General features: G+C 36.6%; 1 protein-coding gene and 1 long non-coding RNA gene across 10 annotated transcripts in view; one reads left to right on the top strand and one right to left on the bottom strand.

The window, feature by feature from the left end:
- The window catches only part of TAFA2 (TAFA chemokine like family member 2), a 549,986-nt gene that overhangs the window by 415,537 nt on the left and 114,758 nt on the right, over positions 1 to 19,691 (top strand). The window lies entirely within an intron of this gene.
- LOC125169856 (uncharacterized) overlaps positions 4,952 to 19,691 on the bottom strand; it is a 53,923-nt gene continuing 39,183 nt past the window's right edge. Inside the window, exons 2-3 of the long non-coding RNA XR_007153814.1 lie at positions 8,265 to 8,364; positions 4,952 to 5,172 (exon numbers count right to left, since the gene is read on the bottom strand). This is a non-coding gene — a long non-coding RNA (uncharacterized LOC125169856). The remainder of the gene's footprint in view (positions 5,173 to 8,264; positions 8,365 to 19,691) is intronic.

The raw sequence follows: 19,691 nt of genomic DNA, 5'->3' as shown, positions 1-19,691 counted from the left end.
GACATGGGCACATTTAATAGAACCAGTTAATGTCTATCTTAATTAATGTCTTTACTTAGAAAAGTAAGAAGTGGATGAAATGGACCATATTGTGAAATAGCAAGTTCTGTTACTGGAAGGTTTCTTACTTAGCAAGAGTTGAACTATTTGTTGAACATGTAGAAACTTATGCATTATGTAGCGATTAAAAATTCTCCAAAGAATGTTCTACAGAATCACAGTTATAAAATATGTTAATATATTTTGTGTTTAAAGTGTTTCTATGTTCCATTGCTAGGGGAAAAAAGTTAAACATGATCCTTTATTTCAGGAATACTCATATTTTTGATATGCTAATATGCCTTGTGCATCTCAAAGAAGAGAATTAATTTTAAGTGTTTTCCAAACTTTTTTGACTTTGATGCCCTTTATTGTTATCTCATGAGACTACTGCCTATCCAATTAAATACACATCAGGAAACACCAGACTGCATGTTACATAAAGCTCCTTAAAGCTCTAAGATTATTTGACTATAATTGTTTTTCCAAAGTGGAACTGCAAATTTGGAAGGAAAAGAAAATAAGCATGATGTCCAAGAGCAAATAATGATGGAGAACCTCCTATTTCCTCAGTAATACACAAGGATAGACATTCAGCAACATGACAAGATCCTAAATAATACTGCTTTAAACAAAAGAGGTTATTCTCTCATAAAATTCTGAAATGGTATTGGAGATATGCTGTGGGAATTTATCAAGTCTGAGGGTTCTTCTACCTTGTTACTCCAGCCTCCTAGCGCAGTCCCTTCATCTCCGTGGTCTAAGAAGGCAGAAAGGGGGAAAGAGAAGACAAACCACTTTCTTTTATGGGCACAACTTACAAATTGCACACTACTACTGACATCCTTTTGGCTACAATTGAATCTTATAGCTACCTGTAACTGCAACTGTAAACCGAGCTACCTCGGTTTATTCTGGGTGGTTATATGCCCAGCCAAGGATTGGGAAATTCTCTTACTATAAAAGTAGGAGAGTATGGATACTAGAGAGAAACCTGCAGTCTCTGAGCTATCAGAGCAGTTTCTTTTGATGACATAATATTTGTGGTTTTTGAATTAAAAAAAAATTTTGTCATCACAAGTGTACTTTTTAATCACCATCACCTATTTCACTTGTTCCCCTACACCCCTCCCCTCTGGTAACCCTCAGTTTGTTCTCTATAGTTGAGAGTCTGTTTGTTGGTTTGCTGCTCTCTCTCTCTCTCTCTCTCCTTTTCCTTTGCCCATTTGTTGTTTCTTAAATTCCACGTATGAGTGAGACCTTATGGTATCTTTCTATTATTTCATTTAGCATTATATTCTCTAGATCTATCCATGTTGTCGGGAATGGCAAGATTTTATTATTTTTTAAGGCTGAATAATATTCCATTGTATACATATACCACATCTTTATCCATTCATCTCTTGATGGACATTTGGGATCCTTCCATTGTTTGGCTATTGTAAGTAATGCTGCAGTAAACATAGGGTGCATGTATCCCTTTGAATTACTGTTTTTGTATTTTTTGGGTAAATACCCAATAATGCAATTACTGGATCATATGGTAGTTCTGTTTTTAGTGTTTTGAGGAAACTCCATACTGTTTCCAGGGTGGCTGCACCAGTTTGCATCTCCATCAACAACTGTGCAAGAGAGTTCCTTTTTCTCTGCATCCTTACCAACACTTGTTATTTCTTGTGTTTTTAATTTTAGTCATTCTGAGACGTATGAGGCAATATCTCATTGTAGTTATGATTTGTATTTCCCTGATGCTGAGTGATGTTGAGCATTTTTTCATTTGTCTATTGGCCATCTTGATGACATAATATTTGTAAGAAAACATTCCCTCTGGAAATTAAAAGTATATTTCTTTACTGATTTCTGTCATTCCCTTAAGTATATATCTAAAATCCAAGAAAATCTAGCAAAATATAAAATGTTGATAATAAATATGAGAGAGAAAGAATGTGCAAACACACTGAGAAAAGGAATGAACAAATGAAACTATATGAATGAGATGAGCTAGACCATGTATAATGCATTTTGCTGTGAGTCAAAGCTGAGAGTAACATTTTGCATATAAGGTAAGATTCCCTGGCCATTGGTAAATTCATATGTACTGTTTCAAAAAGCCACATGTGCTTTCTGACTCATAGCCACTCAAATATTCATATATATTTGCTTTATGATGGTGTTAACAGTTCATATTTTACATAAGATAATTTCGAAGCTAAGGACTATTTCCTAATTTTTTTAAAGAATTTCAAAACTTTTTGTCATTCAGTATTTTTTTAAGTTTATTTATTTGTTTTGAGATAGAGCATGTGTGCACGTGGGTTGGGGAGGGGCAGAGAGAGAGAGAGAGAGAGAGAGTCCCAAGCAGACTCCACACTATCAGCAAAGAACCTGACTCAGGGCTTGAGATCATGACCTGAGTTGAAAGCAAGGGTCAGATGCTTAACTGACTGAACCACCCAGGTGCCCCTGTCATTCATTATTTTTAAGATTGCACTTTTCTTTTAATTATTTAATGAACGATCAATTTACCTATATTTGACATCTATTTTCTCGCTAAACACTAACCACAATTTCAAATTTACAAATACATATACATTTACATTATGTATATACATCATATACATATATAAACTAATAGTTATAAGAACCTTTTAATTATATATACTAATATATAAAGTATATATAACTAATAAACATATAAACTAATATGTGTATATTAACTATAAAACTATAAAACTATATATGTGTATATACAAACAATATATATACATATATATATGTAAACTAATAAGTAATTATAAGCACCCTCTCTATATAGAATTGCAGTAAATGCTATGGAATATGTGAAAAAGGGTAGCACTTGGTTACTGTGAGGTTGTGTGCTACACATACTTTAAAAATAGAAAACCTAGAAAACAAAAATTCTAAAACAAAATGCAAATTATAGGACTAGTGGGCATGGTGTTATCTGCTTGTCTGGACCTAACATTCATCATCAAGAAATAACTTGCTTTTCATAGCTGAAAACATAGGTGTTAGAATCTTGCATCTAGCTGTCATTGGGTCAATCTAGGGTGCTGTATTAAGAAATGGAAAGCATGTCAGAAAATTGCTCAATATATGTATGTGTGTATGTGTGGGTGTGTGTGTATGTATACACATATATGTGTGTATCTATCTATCTATGCACACACATACATACACATACATACATACAGTAACTCCATATTCCTCTGAACGTTCACCAATCCTTTCATACTCATCACAGCTGCCATGTGGTCCATTTTTATAGATGTGCCTATCTTATATTACATTCAAAATCAGGACAGATGGTCTACTTTTTTCCTTTAATTTTCCCTAACAGACAACAGAGTTGCTATGTACCAAAGGGCATGTATGTCAAAAATCACCAAATTACATTTAAGATTTTTGTTGTATGTATTTCAGTGGCTTCCTTCAATATAATACTTTTCATCTTTTGAAAATACTCAGATCAGAACTCTTCTTTTGACTGGTAGGCAGACATACCCTGAAAAGCATTTAGGTAACTCCAATCTCCTCCTAATTTTTCGCATGTTCTTATTCAAGATCCTGTTGCTTTGCTACCTTGAAAGCATGTTACATGTAGTTGTTATGTCCTCTTTAGTTCTTAACCTGCTTCTTATTCACTGTACACCCAATACTCAAGTGAAACTGCACTTTTTTGGGCTTCCTCATTGGCAGACCTCCTTGACTTCTTTCTCACCTCTCGTGTCACTCACTTTTCCCTTTAAGTCCAGCACATACCAGATACACCTGCTCCCTCCACACAAACCAGTCTGCCTCTTATCTCTCTCACATCTTTTAATGATGCTTCTGTTCCTTCTCATGCAGGTTTGAAACTTCAAAGTCATTTTCAATTCGTCTTTCTCTATCATCTGTCTCATGCAATCAGTTGACCAGCTTATTGTAGGGTCCAGGTCCATAATATCTTTCTTTTCTGTCAGGATCTTCTCCATGCCAGCTTGGTTCAAGCCTTCATGATTTTTTAATTGATGCTGATTCCCGTGTTCTTGTTTTTTCCCAATAAACTATGATGTCTTTCAAACCCAAATCACTTGTTCTATGAAAATTCCCCCAATTCTTACCCCTAGTTGCATTCATTTACTGTTTTCTCCCATAGAATGTTCTCTGTCTTATACCTAGGTATTGAAATATTACCCATCCATTCATAACACTCATGGTCATTTAACTGAAGCCATTTTTTTCCCCCACAAAGATGGTATAGATGAGTTCATATAAGCAATTTTACTTTTCAATAAAATTTTTTTCTTCTGTTAAGATATTTGGTATTACAAACAATTTAAACCTTTTCATATTGACAACATATTCTCAAAACTTAGTGCAACAAACTTGTAGTTTCTCTTAGGGCACTAGCCATGTCTTATTCATATCTGTATTCCCCAGAGCACTCTTTACAATTTACACAAGACAGAAGTGCATTAAATATTTGATAAATTAATGAGTGTACCAATTTAAGACTTGTTGCCATCAGTATTAGTAGACCCTAATTGTAAAGAATGGCCAGAGACCTCGTCAGTTACTTTGAGAAATATGTTCCTCATTCATTCTCTAAAATATGCTTTATCCCAGATTTCTGAGAGAATAAAATGTAATAACTTTTTTAGAAATACAGTAGCTATATCCATTGCTTTTCTAGAGGAGATAAAATGAGTCATTTTACTTCCTATGTGCATAGCACTAATGAGGACCCTACACAAAATTCAAGCATGAAAAGACCAAGATTAACTTCATAGTTGTACGAGTTACCTATTGGGGCATGAAAAATTGGCACACAATTAGCCGCTTAAAACAACACACATTTATTATCTCATGGTTTTTATAGGTCAGGAGTCTAGACATGGTATGACTTGGTTCCGTGCTTCAGGATTTCACCAGGCTGAAGTCCAGGTGTTGGTTGGGTCTCAGTCTCATCAGAGGCTCAACTGGGTTAGAACTTATTTTCAGGCTTTCTCGGGTTATTGGCCATTCATTTCCTTGCAGTCTAGGACTGAGGCTGCACTCTTTTCTTCTAGAGACTACTAGCAGTTCCCTGCAGCATGAGTTTCTACTTCATGGCAGCTTGCTTCTTCACAGCTGATAAGGAAGAGAGACAGGGGAGTTACTTTGCTGGCAAGACAGTCTTCTATAACATGGTCATGAAGTGACATCCTATCACTTCTGCCATCTTCTCCTGGTTATGAGCAAATCACAGGTCTCACCCATATTTAAAGGGAGGGGAATTTATAAGGGTGTAAACACCAATAATTGGCTATCTTAGGGGCCAACTTAAAGTCTTTCACCACAGTGATGGCATTGGTATATGATTCCTGCTTGTTCATGCATAAATTTTGGTCCAAGCTCTGCTGTAGTTTATTTAAGAATCTTCCCTGTACCTCTTTTTAAAAATTATTTTTATGTGTGGATTTCCACTGTAAGGTATTAAAATTGAAGGACCTGATAGTTTTTCAGGGGCAGGAAGACTACCTTTATTTGTTAGTAGCTTCAAGAACTGAAAATATTACAGAGTTCATACTAAGATTCCTAAAAAGGAGTTACATCAACACAGAATGTGATGACTGGGATAGAACCTGTGAGGTCATCTGATACAACTACACTTTACTCACTTGCAAACAGAAGTGCTCAGAGGTTGACTGGTTTGTCCAGGATTGAAGTCAATCTGTGATCTACCTGGGGACCCTGAGCTCTTAGATAGCAGAGGTAATGAGTACTTGCCCTGAAATTATTTCAGTTAAATATAGTTTATGGAGATTGACTTTGATCCAAAGAAACAGGTTTTGGAAGATTTTTTGGTAAACATTTAAAAAAAAGTGTAATAGAGTAAAAACTATACTTATTTTGGTACACAAAAAATAAAATTAAAAGATTCTTTGACACTTTATTATTATTTTTTTATTTTTTGACACTTTGATATTTTATGCATATGCTAGCAGTTAGCTTTATATAGAGTAAAAAAAATAACTAACATGGTGTTTCCCTCAAGTCTCTAACTATAACTCTATAGAGAAACATATGGAATGAATGGTCAAAATTATGAATCATAAATACACGAAACACCTTGACCTGAATCTTGATTATATTCCTGGCTCTTTTTTGGATCCTGGTTAAGCTCTACCTCTTAGAGTATATATTTGTGTTTCCCTCATTGTGAATCATCAGCTCATTTACTTAATTATATATTAATGCAGCTTAGTATATACTACATCATAGACATTATGCTGGCCCTAGGAATGTCAAGATCAAGAGTTAGTCCTTTTAAGTACTTCATGGTCTATTGGGGAAGAAGGAAGCATAAACAAAGTTAATACACAGTATGCTCAGAGTGTGGCGATATGAACTAGCCCTGGTATAAGTCCATAGGCAGGAACAGTATCTGTGTCTGAAGAATTCAGGAGACTTTCAGAGAAGTGACATTTAACGTCAGGCAGGGATGCACAGTGAACACTCACCTTGTCCTCCCTACTGGTTTCTTAGTTCTCTAGCAATTTTACCTTATCTACATTTGATTGTTCACAGTTGGGTGTTTATTCCAATTTAGAATATTTAGGCAGCATTGAAGTTGTAATAAATTACAGTTGGGGAGGCATGGGGGAAAGCACTTTGTCATTTCCTTTACAACTTGATACTGCTCCCGACTTAATGCTATTCATGACCCCATAGCAAAGGGGTACATGCACTGATGTGCCTAATAAGTAGGTGATTTATTTTAGATCTGTGCTATTACGAGATTTAGAGGTGAGAGAAAAATTTCTCAGTATCTTGAATTCATGTTTTCTCATCATCAGTGAAGAATAAGGTAAACATTTTTACATATAGTAGACACAGATTGGATTAGTATACAAATTAATTATGTCTTTTAGTACAAATGACTCCCTAAGGATAAATGAGAAATTAAATTTGCAAAATAAATTCAAAAAAGAGATTATCCATAAAAATCTATCATAAAATTTATTTTATTTGTTGCTTTATAACTGATTTTCAATTATAAAACTATAGATAATTTTCAAATTAATTCATTTAATCACATATAACTGTGATTATCTGAAAAATGGGGCTAACAATCCCAATTTGCCTGCAGATGGGTTGTGAAACTCAAAGAAGATCATGACTAGGAAAGTTCCCTACAAATTAAAAGCTCTAAAGAAATGAAAACCATTCAAAATTCAGAAATGTGAGTTCAGAATTTTCATTTCTTAAATTTTGAGAACAAGTTTGGAAGCATGGCAGAAAATGAGTTAATTAAAAAAATTTTTTCTCTGAATTTAAATCCCATAAAGTTAGTTATACATTGTTATAATTAACATTCTCTTGGAGAGGTGCTGGTGGAATTTTAAGGATGGAGGATAAATATGTTCTTATTAGAGTTCTTGCTTGCAAATTTATGTTAATATGAGTCACAGTCCAAATGACACAGAGTTTCCTAGAACAGCTCTGAAATAACATTTGTTTCTAAGGGTCTCTATTTTCTTCCCCTCTCTACTCCTCCCTCCCTGTCTTTCTTCTTCTTGTTTTTTCCTTCCCTTTCTTTCTTGCAAGCCACTTTATTGAAAGATAACCCTCATAGGCTATCTCAAAGTGAAAATTCCAATTTAGGTTTGGGAAGAGAACTCTTATTTAACTGTAGATGTATTTTGGTTTTATTTTTATTTCCTAACTACTTCCTAAATTAGGTATTAAAAAGAACCAGTAAAAACAGATTCCACCTAATAAAAATTTGAGAATCTTCAAGGCATTCACTTACATTCTAACTACTTAATCATCAATATGACTATATCAACATTTTACCCTTTAGCTATAGAAAGTAAGTTAGGAGATATATTCACCTTCAATACAGCAATTAGTTCAAATTGCAATGAGATGTTTTAGTGAACTCACTTAATTGTGTAGTGCGTATGTGCGTGCATATGTGTGTGTGTGTAAGTCTCTATCAAATCAAGTGTCAACACTGTAGGTAGTAGGTCTTTAAGAAAAAAAGGAAGTAACTAATCATTGAATGAATGACTAATGTGTGCAGGCAATAAAAAAGCTATTATTTCCCACCAACAAATTAGCAAAGGTACAGACGCCTTCCCAAGGCTTAGTATATAGGTATATCCAGGGCTTGCATCATATTTCAAAACAAAAATAAGAGTCTCCATATAAGCACATATATCACTATATATACACACCCTCATAGAGTGTTAGTGCTCAAATTACAAGTTGCCTTGTCCCAGTTCTTCATGTTGTATATGACATCCACAAAAGCCAATGTGTTTCTGAATATTCCTGCTAGAGAAAAAAAAAACTTGGACTAAAATCCATCTCCTTTCCCAAATAGAATTCTTTTCAACTTATTTTCATATTCATTTATTTAGAGCCATCAAATAATCAATGAGTACTCTGTTTAGTAGGACAGAGAGAAAAGGTGGTATAATAAAGCTTGATATCTCCCTCCTTCCCTCCCCCTTCTCCTCCTTCTTTTGTATTACTTACTCTAACTGACACTGTTCTGGCTATTGGAAGTTCCTAAAGCTTACAGTTAGGTAGGGTTCGAGAAAGTCACAAAGGTAGGTAGGTAGGTAGGTAAGATTAATAGATACATATGTAGATAAGATACTATTATTCTTATATTACTGCTTATTTATATTAGTGCTTATTAGAGTTTAGTGAAAAATCAATTAGGGAATGAATTTAGATGTTATAGTTAACAAAAGCTTATGTTTCCCATATTATTTGGATATATTAAGACAGATTTAAAGTGAGAACACAGTATAATGTTATCTGTTGGTGTCTAGTTATTTCAACTCTCCATGACCACCCCACTGTTTTATAAACTTTTCATATTAAAGTAAATATAATAGATGTACTGCCTATCATTGTATCATCACTGATTCACACAGTAATGTAATCCTTGACCCTGTGAGGGGCATTAGCAACTATTGGTATGGGAGGAACTAATACAAATGCACTTTTCTTTAAAAATTCAACAATGACTGAGGCACCTGCGTGGCTCAGTCAATTGAGTGACCGACTCTTGATTTCAGCTCCAGTCATGATCTACCAAGTTTGTGGGATCAAGCCCCACATTGGGCTCTGCACTGACAGCAAGGATCCTGCTTGGGATTCTCTCTCTTTTTCTGCCCCTCCCCCTCTTTTGCTAGAAAGAAAGAAAGAAAGAAAGAAAGAAAGAAAGAAAGAAAGAAAATGAAAAATTTTAACAACTATTAAGACTTGTGCAAACATTCCCTGCCCCCCTGCCCTGTGTTTCTGGGGTACGGTAGAGTGGCTCTTTTCAAGATCAGCTAAACTTTTAACAAAATATGAAGACTCAGTGAAATTTTATCATTACTCCACAAATTTATCTATGGATTTTTGAACAGAAAAATGTACAATGATTTTGAAACTTAAAACTTTTGGAGAAGAAGTTTTTCTATCCCAGATGTTGGTGCATTTATGAAATTTAATAAAATTTCATGGAAATGTGCACTGAATAATGCCTTCCGGGACATTTGTCAGATTCTCTGTATCGATTCATGAAATGGAAACCAGAGCTGTTCTGAGCTGGTGTCATTACGTAATAGACAGTAAACATGTGTTTTTGACAAGTGAATAGTTAGCAAATTAGGCATCTGGATGGAGTGAAATTTTGGATTCTAAATTGCATAATTCACCCCTGAACATCTGCCAAAGGAAAAAGAGCAAAGATAACATAGAATCTGTGGAAAAATATAAGCTGATAAACAGAGAATGATAATGCAGTATCTAACAAGTTTTTGAGTTCAGATCCTTAGTATGTTTTCCACAACTATGCTATTTCTGTAATTATCCAGAGATATTTGGATTTGCAGTAGCAGTGTTCTAAGGACATGGAATTCAGCTGATTAGGAGAAGAATTCTGCTTATTTTTACATTTTATTACTGGAAAGATTTTACAATTGCTACAAATCCAGTGTGTGCTCTGGACTTGATAGTACTGGATGGGTTAATATGAATTAAAAATATATTCTTTGAAGTAATATTCTCAGGTAATGACAATTTTTCTAGTACATTTGAAAGACTTAGTTTAAAAAAGTCTTTGAAAACTTTGAAAACTTTTAACTATAAATTTATCAATACTATCCTCCCCATTTCTCTCTTCCAGTCAAAACTATTGTTATTTCGTGCTCTATGCAAACCTACTCCTTGCTGCTGTTCTGTTTTTTACTAGTATAAGTAAATATTAACATCCACCATGTTAATCAGATATGCCGAACACCTTCACAATACAATATATAAGAGAATGTAATTCGTGATAATTGTGGGATGCAGACTAGGTTAGGAAGATGTGATCTGGTTTAGAGGTAACGTACAATAGTAGAAGAAGCAAGAGTTTGAATCCCATCCCAGACTTCTTAAAAAATATGTAAACTTAAACAAGTTACCATCTCTGAATCTGTCATTTCATTAGTAAAAATGATACCATTATTGGGGGATTAAATGGGATACTGCTTATGGAATGTTTCAATAAAGTGAAAATTAGCACTAAACAATATTATAGTTTCTTCCCTACTTATTTTTTCTTATGTTGAATAGAATCTTTGGATAGTAGAGCTGCAAAGGGACTTAATGATCCCTTAGTTCAAAGACTCTCATGTGCTCCCTGGAGTCTTGTAGGTTGGAAATATCTCAGGGGCCACCATAAAAAAGGGTGATGATATACCACGGGGGCAGGGTTCTGGAATCCCATTCCAACCTGTGTCAGGTCGTGCTCTATTTGGGTGACTTTTTTATACCTAGATATACAACAACATTTAATAAAATTGTGAAATCCAGTCATTTTAGTCCACTCCACCTCAATTTTACTGGTGAGAAGGACCCAGGGATGTTATATTACGTATCCAAAATGAATAACTGTTTTGGCTCATTACTTATTAAACACAGGTAAAAGAACATGAGCCCTGAAATGTACAATTTTTTAAGGAATGGGGTTTGGCAGATTCTGTTTGTTAAAGAAAAAGAGAGATGTGACAATATAGAACAGAGAGAATGGGCTGAAGATTTAGTGACAGGTAAGAAGGATAGAGAAAGTTGGGGGCTTCAGAAAAAATTATCAGAGTCAATTGGCTGAAAGTCTCAGTGGAGGAAGATATGGATTCCATTTTTGTGGTGAGGCTGCCAGGCATCCTGATGCTGACTTATGAGGAGGAATGATATAGCCGATGTTGGACACTTGGGAGAGAGCCTGTTTTGGCTACTTGGCAGCCTTGGGTGTTGCTGAAGGATGATGGAAGCAAGAAGGGAAGGTAACTGAATAGCAGAGGCTCCCCAGAGCCATCATTGTGATTTAAAGTTTCTGAGAATGAAGTTTGGAGCACTGGGAGAAAAAAAATGCCTAGAGGAAGGTAGAGGGTGGTTGAGTAGACCACAGAATTGTGTCAATATGTCATTTTGAGGTAGCTGATTTATGTTTATTTTAGGCATTTTTATATATCACTGTTATTGCTTTCTGCTAAAATTCACTCATTGTGGCCTTTTTATGGCTGCTCTGTGCTACACTAATCTGCATCAGAACTGGGAAGAATTGCGGAGTCAGTCTTTAAAGACCCAGGGCATGCCTAGTTGCCACTTAACACACACACAAAGCATCTTTAAAGCACTAACTTTAAGATGACCTTTTGAGTAGGAAAAAATAAAAAGCTCTCCGGGGGAAATATTTGTGTCTAGGAATTGATTCATGTATGTTTAAGGTTTCTAGTAAATCAAAACCATATAAAGCAAATTCATCATCATACATTCTCTATCTCTAGGCCATTTTTTGGCACTTTAGTTTCTTGATAGTGTTATCCTAATGATTATCCCAATATTTGTTATTTTTACTATTATAATAATTACTGTTTTCACTTTGTGACTGGCTTGGCCCTGTCACATGCAGGTTAAGAGAGGAAGATATGTTTACCACCATTTATAGATTAGAAAATGAAGCCTCAAGAGTCTGGGTGGCTCAGTCAGGTTACGTGTCAGACTCTTGATTTGGCTCAGGTCATGATCTCACAGTTTGGGAGTCTCAGCCCTGCATCAGGCTCTGTGCTAATGGTGTGGAGCCTGCTTGGGATTCTCTCTCTCCCCCTCTCTCTGCCCTCCCCTGTTCGCTTTCTCTCTCTCTCTCTCTCTCTCTCTCTCAAAATCAATAAACTTAAAATAAAGAAAATTAAGCCTCAGAAGTTACTTGTCAAAGTCCCCAGTCCTATTGTGTGTGAGATCCGGTTTGAGAATCTTGTCTCCTTACTACAAGTCCACTTTTCATTCACTTTATCAGGATGTCTTCAGGTAGCGTACTCTGTAGCAATACACATCATGCTGCCTGATACATTGCTGTTTGGGTCACTGTGTTTATGCAGTCTCTTCAAGTCGATTGTGAACTATTGGAAGGGGTAAGTCCTTTTATTTCTTTTGGTCCCCCCAAACTTGTAGATAATAAATACTAATTATTTCCTCATAATTTTTCAGTGGCAAATACAATAATATATATCATAATAATAGCTACCTCAGTGCCAGACTGCATGCAAAACAAGAAAAGGTGTTTTTTTCTCCAAGTGTTTAATCATATGGGAGAAGACAATAAGTGTGGCTGCTTCCTGTCATTCAAATCTCAGCTTAAATGATTCCTCAAAAAAGAAGTCTCTGGGGATGCCTGGGTGACTCAGTGGGTTAAGCCTTCGACTTTGACTCAGGTCAAGGTCTCATGCTTCCTGAGTTCGAGCCCTGGGTGGGGCTCTCTCTGTGCTGACAGCATGGAGCCTGGAGCCTGCTTCTGGTTCTGTGTCCCCCCTCTCTCTCTCTGCCCCTCCTCTGCTATAAATAATATTTTTTGAGGAGGGCACCTTTTGGGATGAGCACTGGGTGTTGTATGGAAACCAATCTGACAATAAATTTCATATATTGAAGAAAAAAAATTTTTTTTAATTAAAAAAAAAAAGAAATGTCTTGGAATTAACCTGAAAATTCAAAAAAAAAAGTTTCTGGTCCTCAATTTAAGGATGCCTTCTCTTTTAAATGCTAATATATTTTATCAGTTTCTAGGAATGACCTTTTCCAACTGCTTTATTTAAAACAGCCCTGAGACCCCTGCCATCTTGCTTTATTTTCATTAAAACATTTATTCCTCCTTATATTTTTTTATTTATTCATGTGGTTTATTATCTGTCTCCTTTCACTGGAATAAAAGCTTCATGAGAGTAGGGACAGTTTGTCTTGCTCACTGCCGTGTGTCCTGGTCTTAGAAAAGCAGATGCTTAATAAATATTTAGTGGTTAAAGGAGTAATTTTATCTAGCCTCATAGCTTCAAATGCCACCTAAATAGTGATGACTTCCAAATTCTAAGTAAAATTTAACTCTCCAGCCCTTACCTCTGCACTGAATCCCAAATGAACATATCCAATTGCCTACTTCTTACCCTCTCGGGACTGTCTAATAGGCATCAGACACTTAACACTTCCAAAATAAAACTGTATTTTCCCTTTCTCCTTTTTTGCCCAACCTGTTTACTGTACAATTTTCCCAACTTAATACCTATCTTCATTATCTATCTGCTTGAGTCAAAACTCATAGATCCAATCCAATGCTTATCCTATCAGATCTGCCTAGAAAAAATATATATCATATTTATTTACTTCTCTACTATTTCTTTTTTTTTGCTTTTTTTTAATATATGAAATTTATTGTCGAATTGGTTTCCATACAACACCCAGTGCTCACCCAAAAGGTGCCCTCTTCAATACCCACCACCTCCCCTCTGCTCCCTCCCACCCCCCATCAACCCTCAGTTTGTTCTCAGTTTTTAAGAGTCTCTTTTATGCTTTGGTTCTCTCCCACTCTAACCTCTTTTTTTTTTCTTCCCCTCCCCCATGGGTTTCTGTTAAGTTCCTCGGGATCCACATAAGAGTGAAAACATACGGTATCTGTCTTTCTCTGTATGGCTTATTTCACTTAGCATCACACTCTCCAGTTCCATCCACGTTGTTCCAAAGGGCCATATTTCATTCTTTCTCATTGCCACGTAGTACTCCATTGTGTATATAAGCCACAATTTCTTTATCCATTCGTCAGTTGATGGACATTTAGGCTCTTTCCATAATTTGGCTATTGTTGAGAGTGCTGCTATAAACATTGGGGTACAAGTGGCCCTATGCATCAGTACTCCTGTATCCCTTGGATAAATTCCTAGCAGTGCTATTGCTGGGTCATAGGGTAGGTCTATTTTTAATTTTTTGAGGAACCTCCACACTGTTTTCCAGAGTGGCTGCACCAGTTTGCATTCCCACCATCAGTGCAAGAGGGTTCCCGTTTCTCCACCTCCTCTCCAGCATCTATAGTCTCCTGATTTGTTCATTTTGGCCACTCTGACTGGCGTGAGGTGATATCTGAGTGTGGTTTTGATTTGTATTTCCCTGATAAGGAGCGACGTTGAGCATCTTTTCATGTGCCTGTTGGCTATCTGGATGTCTTCTTTAGAGAAGTGTCTATTCATGTTTTCTGCTCATTTCTTCACTGGATTATTTGTTTTTTGGGTGTGGAGTTTGGTGAGCTCTTTATAGATTTTGGATTCTAGCCCTTTGTCCAATATGTCATTTGTGAATATCTTTTCCCATTCCATTGGTTGCCTTTTAGTTTTGTTGGTTGTTTCCTTTGCTGTGCAGAAGCTTTTTATCTTCATGAAGTACCAATAGTTCATTTTTGCTTTTAATTCCCTTGCCTTTGTGGATGTGTCAAGCAAGAAATTGCTGTGGCTGAGGTCAGAGAGGTCTTTTTCTACTTTCTCCTGTAGGGTTTTGATGGTTTCCTGTCTCACATTCAGGTCCTTTATCCATTTTGAGTTTATGCTTGTGAATGGTGTGAGAAAGTGGTCTAGTTTCAACCTTCTGCATGTTGCTGTCCAGTTCTCCCATTACCATTTGTTAGAGAGACTGTTTTTTTCCATTGGATATTCTTTCCTGCTTTGTCAAAGATGAGTTGGCCATACGTTGTGGGTCTAGTTCTGGGGTTTCTATTCTATTCCATTGGTCTATGTGTCTGTTTTTGTGCCAATACCATGCTGTCTTGATGATGACAGCTTTGTAGTAGAGGCTAAAGTCTGGGATTGTGATGCCTCCTGCTTTGGTCTTCTTCTTCAAAATTCCTTTGGCTATTCGGGGCCTTTTGTGGTTCCATATGAATTTTAGGATGGCTTGTTCTAGCTTCAAGAAGAATGCTGGTGCAATTTTGATTGGGATTGCATTGAATGTATAGATAGCTTTGGGTAGCATTGACATTTTCACAATATTTATTCTTCCAACCCATGAGCACAGAATGTTTTCCATTTCTTTGTATCTTCTTCAATTTCCTCCATAAGATTTCTATAGTTTTCAGCATACAGATATTTTACATCTTTGGTTAGATTTATTCCTAGGTATTTTATGCTTCTTCATGCAACTGTGAATGGGATCAGTTTCTTTATTTGTCTTTCTGTTGCTTGATTATTAGTGTATAAGAATGCAACTGATTGCTGTACGTTGATTTTGTATCCTGCAACTTTGCTGAATTCATGTATCAGTTCTAGCAGACTTTTGGTGGAGTCTACCAGATTTTCCATGTATAATATCATGTCATCTGCAAAAAGTGAAAGCTTAACTTCATCTTTCCCAATTTTGATGCCTTTGATTTCCTTTTGTTGTCTGATTGCTGATGCTAGCACTTCCAACACTATGTTAAACAACAGCGGTGAGAGTGGACATCCCTGTCGTGTTCCTGATCTCAGGGGGAAAGCTCTCAGTTTTTCCCCATTGAGGATGATGTTAGCTGTGGGCTTTTCATAAATGGCTTTTATGATGTTTAAGTATATTCCTTCTATCCCGACTTTCTCGAGGGTTTTTATTAAGAAAGGATGCTCAATTTTGTCAAATGCTTTTTCTGCATCGATTGACAGGCTCATATGGTTCTTATCTTTTCTTTTATTAATGTGATGTATCACATTGATTGATTTACGAATGTTGAACCAGCCCTGCATCCCAGGAATGAATCCGATTGATCATGGTGAATAATTCTTTTTATATGCTGTTGAATTCGATTTGCTAGTATCTTATTGAGAATTTTTGCATCCATATTCATCAGGGATATTGGTCTGTAGTTCTCTTTTTTTACTGGGTCTCTGTCTGGTTTAAGAATCAAAGTAATACTGGCTTCATAGAATGAGTTTGGAAGTTTTCCTTCCCTTTCTTTTTTGGAATAGCTTGAGAAGGATAGGTATTATCTCTGCTTTAAATGTCTGGTAGAATTCCCCAGGGAAGCCATCTGGTCCTAGACTCTTATTTGTCGGGAGATTTTTGATAACTGATTCAATTTCTTTGCTGGTTATGGGTCTATTCAAGCTTTCTATTTCCTCCAGTTTGAGTTTTGGAAGCGTATGGGTGTTTAGGAATTTGTCCATTTCTTTCAGGTTGTCCAGTTTGTTGGCATATAATTTTTCATAGTATTCCCTGATAATTGTTTGTATCTCTGAGGGATTGGTTGTAATCATTCCATTTTCATTCATGATTTTATCTGTTTGGATCATCTCCCTTTTCTTTTTGAGAAGCCTGGCTAGAGGTTTATCAATTTTGTTTATTTTTTCAAAAAACCAACTCTTGGTGTCTTGATCTGCTCCACAGTTTTTTTAGATTCTATATTGTTTATTTCTGCTCTGATCTTTATTATTTCTCTTCTTCTGCTGGGTTTAGGCTGTCTTTGCTGTTCTGCTTCTAGTTCCTTTAGGTGTGCTGTTAGATTTTGTATTTGGGATTTTTCTTGTTTCTTGAGATAGGCCTGGATTGCAATGTATTTTCCTCTCAGGACTGCCTTCGCTGCACCCCAAAGCATTTGGATTGTTGTATTTTCATTTTCATTTGTTTCCATATATATTTTTTTTTATGAAATTTATTGACAAATTGGTTTCCATACAACACCCAGTGCTCATCCCAAAAGGTGCCCTCCTCAATACCCATCACTCACCCTCTCCTCCCTCCCACCCCCCATCAACCCTCAGTTTGTTCTCAGTTTTTAACAGTCTCTTATGCTCTGGCTCTCTCCCATTCTAACCTCTTTTTTTTTTTCTTCCCCTCCCCCATGGGTTCCTGTTAAGTTTCTCAGGATCCACATAAGAGTGAAACCATATGGTATCTGTCTTTCTCTGTATGGCTTATTTCACTTAGCATCACACTCTCCAGTTCCATCCACGTTGCTACAAAAGGCCATATTTCATTTTTTCTCATTGCCACGTAGTACTCCATTGTGTATATAAACCACAATTTCTTTATCCATTCATCAGTTGATGGACATTTAGGCTCTTTCCATAATTTGGCTATTGTTGAGAGTGCTGCTATGAACATTGGGGTACAAGTGGCCCTATGCATCAGTACTCCTGTATCCCTCGGGTAAATTCCTAGCAGTGCTATTGCTGGGTCATAGGGTAGGTCTATTTTTAATTTTCTGAGGAACCTCCACACTGCTTTCCAGAGCGGCTGCACCAATTTGCATTCCCACCAACAGTGCAAGAGGGTTCCCGTTTCTCCACATCCTCTCCAGCATCTATAGTCTCCTGATTTGTTCATTTTGGCCACTCTGACTGGCGTGAGGTGATACCTGAGTGTGGTTTTGATTTGTATTTCCCTGATAAGGAGCGACGCTGAACATCTTTTCATGTGCCTGTTGGCCATCCGGATGTCTTCTTTAGAGAAGTGTCTATTCATGTTTTCTGCCCATTTCTTCACTGGGTTATTTGTTTTTTGGGTGTGGAGTTTGGTGAGCTCTTTATAGATTTTGGATACTAGCCCTTTGTCTGATAGGTCATTTGCGAATATCTTTTCCCATTCCGTTGGTTGCCTTTTAGTTTTGTTGGTTGTTTCCTTTGCTGTGCAGAAGCTTTTTATCTTCATAAGGTCCCAGTAATTCACTTTTGCTTTTAATTCCCTTGCCTTTGGGGATGTGTCGAGTAAGAGATTGCTACGGCTGAGGTCAGAGAGGTCTTTTCCTGCTTTCTCCTCTAAGGTTTTGATGGTTTCCTGTCTCACATTTAGGTCCTTTATCCATTTTGAGTTTATGCTTGTGAATGGTGTGAGAAAGTGGTCTAGTTTCAACCTTCTGCATGTTGCTGTCCAGTTCTCCCAGTACCATTTGTTAAAGAGGCTGTCTTTTTTCCATTGGATATTCTTTCCTGCTTTGTCAAAGATGAGTTGGCCATACGTTTGTGGGTCTAGTTCTGGGGTTTCTATTCTATTCCATTGGTCTATGTGTCTGTTTTGGTGCCAATACCATGCTGTCTTGATGATGACAGCTTTGTAGTAGAGGCTAAAGTCTGGGATTGTGATGCCTCCTGCTTTGGTCTTCTTCTTCAAAATTCCTTTGGCTATTCGGGGCCTTTTGTGCTTCCATATGAATTTTAGGATTGCTTGTTCTAGTTTCGAGAAGAATGCTGGTGCATATATTTTTTAATTTCTTCTCTAATTGCCTGGTTGACCCATTCATTCTTTAGTAGGATGTTCTTTAACCTCCATGCTTTTGGAGGTTTTCCAGACTTTTTCCTGTGGTTGATTTCAAGTTTCATAGCATTGTGGTCTGAAAGTGTGCATGGTATAATTTCAATTCTGGTAAACTTATGAAGGGCTGTTTTGTGACCCAGTATATGATCTATCTTGGAGAATGTTCCATGTGCACTCGAGAAGAAAGTATATTCTGTTGCTTTGGGATGCAGAGTTTTAATATATCTGTCACGTCCATCTGATCCAATGTATCATTCAGGGCCCTTGTTTCTTTATTGACCGTGTGTCTAGATGACCTATCCATTGTGTAAGTGGGGTATTAAAATCCCCTGCAATTACCACATTCATGTCAATAAGGTTGCTTATGTTTGTGAGTAATTGTTTTATATATTTGGGGGCTCCTGTATTCAGCGCATAGACATTTATAATTGTTAGTTCTTCTTGATGGATAGACCCTGTAACTATTATATAATGTCCTTCTTCATCTCTTGTTACAGCCTTTAATTTAAAGTCTAGTTTGTATGATATAAGTATGGCTACTCCAGCTTTCTTTTGGCTTCCAGTAGCATGATAAATAGTTCTCCATCCCCTCACTCTCAATCTAAAGGTGTCCTCAGGTCGAAAATGAGTCTCTTGTAGACAGCAAATAGATGGGTCTTGTTTTTTTTATCCATTCTGATACACTATGTCTTTTGGTTGGCGCATAGTCCATTTACATTCAGTGTTTTTATAGAAAGATATGGGTTTAGAGTCATTGTGATGTCTGTAGGTTTCATGCTTGTAGTGATGTCTCTGGTACTTTGTCTCACAGGATCCCCCTTAGGATCTCTTGTAGGGCTGGTTTAGTGGTGACAGATTCCTTCAGTTTTTGTTTGTTTGGGAAGACCTTTATCTCTCCTTCTATTCTAAATGACAGATTTTCTGGATAGAGGATTCTTGGCTGCATATTTTTTCTGTTCATCACATTGAAGATCTCCTGACATTCCTTTCTGGCCTGCCAAGTCTCAGTAGAGAGATCCGTCACTAGTCTGATTGGTCTCCCTTTATATGTTAGAGCACGTTTATCCCTAGCTGCTTTCAGAATTGTT

This window comes from Prionailurus viverrinus, chromosome B4 (genome assembly GCF_022837055.1).
Source record: "Prionailurus viverrinus isolate Anna chromosome B4, UM_Priviv_1.0, whole genome shotgun sequence".
NCBI classification, from domain to species: domain Eukaryota; kingdom Metazoa; phylum Chordata; class Mammalia; order Carnivora; family Felidae; genus Prionailurus; species Prionailurus viverrinus.
Note: the sequence above shows the minus strand (reverse complement) of the source record. Positions and strands in the feature narration are given on the sequence as shown.